The sequence below is a fragment of the Musca autumnalis genome, unplaced genomic scaffold (assembly GCF_047663935.1).
Source record: "Musca autumnalis isolate F117 unplaced genomic scaffold, ASM4766393v1 scaffold_5, whole genome shotgun sequence".
NCBI lineage: Eukaryota > Metazoa > Arthropoda > Insecta > Diptera > Muscidae > Musca > Musca autumnalis.
Genome location: NW_027412088.1, coordinates 116,695,837 through 116,698,426, shown reverse-complemented (window position 1 = coordinate 116,698,426; position 2,590 = coordinate 116,695,837). Strand labels below are relative to the sequence as shown.

Genomic DNA, 2,590 nt, shown 5'->3' with positions numbered 1-2,590 from the left:
AGCACGCAGCTATTCTTTAACCGATCTGTTCAGTTCAACGCTTAAAACACAACTAACTCTCCGTTGCTGATTTTACCTGTATTCATCTAAAAATCCACTTGTTCAAGAATTCTCCAGAACACATCTGGTAACACCTCGAATCTGTGCAACAAACACACAGACGCACATTCGCACTAAGCGGACAACCATACTCACATACATGGGCGAAGATCAATACAAGTGGGAAAGCACACTAATGACGTAATTACAACAACAAACAAATACAAGTAGCAAACTAAACGGTAATTACATGATTATGGCAAAAAAAACATGGTAGTTGTTGTTGCTTAAATAAAGTAACTGCGTAATAAAAACTTTACGTTAGTATTAAAATTTTTAAATTAACGGAAATCAAACTAAATTAACTTAAACCTATAGTTACATTCGTAACAATATTTAAAAGCGGACAAGGAACAAATTGAATACTCGCCAAGCTGTCGGAATTATCTGTAATTCGAACCGGGGGTAAATCTTTTCATCCTGATTACAAAAATGTAAAGTTCGTTGGGGGAAGTCCAAACTTCCCGAGATATAGGCTATTGAAGTTCCGAAATTTCGATTGTTTATAACTTCGCCATTTGTGAACGGGTAATGATAATAGGATACCATTCTAAAGCTTACAGAGTACACTATCATATATAATACAACGTATCTCTAAATAGACGGCCTTCGGCGGCGGATATAAGACTTTCTCCTGTGCAGGTGCAAATCTCGCACACGGGAACAAATCTTTCTTTTAAATTGTTAATTTTTTCCAATATTTCTGGAACTTCACAGGACCAAATCTCGGAAGTATGGACTTCTATATACAGTCGGACCTTGATTATCCGTGATGGTCGGGACCGAAGGCATTACGGATAATCGATTTTCCCGGATAATCATGGTAGAATAAGAAAAGGTAGCAGCAATACACAGCTGACTAAACTGGGTTGTAACGTTAGTGTCAAATTTCATATGACATTTTATACATTTATTTCTATTTCGATGTACATTAGGGACATATATTTTTTGAGAAAAAAATATATCATTCGGAAAAAACCATTTCCCAGAAAGACTTCTTCATATCAATGATATGTAACCTCCTCCAAGTTCGAACGATAAGCCGCGCAGTAAATCCCCGCTTGTAGAGGCGATACAACGTTTGTTAATATGTGAGGTATTTTGTTAAAATTTAAAAAAATAAAGCCCTCTTTGATTTCTAAAACAAAACATTGAAACAGCTTCTCCTTTTTCTATGAATTTCCTGCGACCCCAAACTTTTCTGCAAGAATTCTACTTTCTGCGAGAATTTATGCATTTAGTGGAATGATGTGGAAGCATAAAAATTGAAAATGCAACGAATTTTCATTCATGTTTTCCAAAATATTCAACCAAATGTGAAAAATTATTAGTTTTTTAAATTCCAATAATTTATAGACATTTCCTTCCCAATAGAAAGTGTCTTCAAGACAACATTGATGAATCGTGCACGACATTTCCAATTCGTTCACGACTCTTAGCAGACAGCCCTTTGGGATCATTGACGACATTTTCACACAAGTGTCCCAGTATTCATGCACGACAACTTGGGCGACAGGGTAAGCGAAGTTGTCGTCGGTGACGATTTCGATGACAAAAACCCCCTATTTCGTTGACGACTGTTTTACAGACACTGTCCTGCTATTTGTCATTGACGACACAATTAAAGACAATTTCATTTATGTTGTCGTGTGCCAATTTTTTTGTTTTTATTAAATTATAATTTAATAAATTACAAATTTATAATATAAAGCTCACGTATGTTTTGCAAGTCACCATTTTCTTCGAGCTTTGCCACGCCCCGCTTATTACTGCAGCCGACTGAGACGGCGATCTCCCTTTATTTATGGATCTACAAAGAGAAAATACTTTAAGTAAATATTGAAGATAGTCACTATAATCTTCTAAAATCTTACCATATTCCAGAAGCGTCATATTGGAGTTTTCAAAATTATCCATGACTGCAACCTACATAAGTATAATTATTTATAATGTCATTACAAATAATAAGTAATTTAATCTACATATTCTAACTTACCGTTTTATAAGCGTTAATGCACTTTGTATAGATAAAATCAGTTTAAATCTTGACGCGGATTCCAAATTTTATGATTTTTTAATATTAAATTTATTACAAATCGAAAATTTTATATTTGAATAAATATGTGAACAATTGTTTCAAAGCTCACTTTTTGGGTATTTTTGGTTTCTTACCAAGACACAATGCAAGACATAGTCATGCAAATTGTCGTTCATGACAATTTCGGAAATATCGTCAACGAATCGTTGACGAAAATGTCATCGAAGACTCGATTTTCTATTGGGTTGTTTTGTTTACAAATACAACTGGCAGTAACGTCCCAGCAAACCAAATGTCGGATGTCCGACACGTCTGAACAATTTCGGAAGCAACGTCGTTCAGATCTCGTTACGATTTCTAAACGATTTTTCGGAGCGGAAATAGTTCAGATTTTGTACCGATTTCGTTATGATTTCGGAACGAATGTCGGAAAGAAATTTCATTTCCGAATTT

The 2,590-nt window shown here is 34.8% G+C and overlaps 1 long non-coding RNA gene across 1 annotated transcript; it reads right to left on the bottom strand.

Moving 5' to 3' along the window:
• Positions 1–1,809: 1,809 nt before the first annotated feature.
• LOC141405993 (uncharacterized) lies at positions 1,810–2,358 on the bottom strand. Its single transcript, XR_012413301.1, has 3 exons — positions 2,096–2,358; positions 1,974–2,025; positions 1,810–1,909 (listed from the first exon to the last, which is right to left on the bottom strand). It is a non-coding gene; the product is annotated as an uncharacterized lncRNA (long non-coding RNA).
• Between the last annotated feature and the right edge of the window lie 232 nt (positions 2,359–2,590).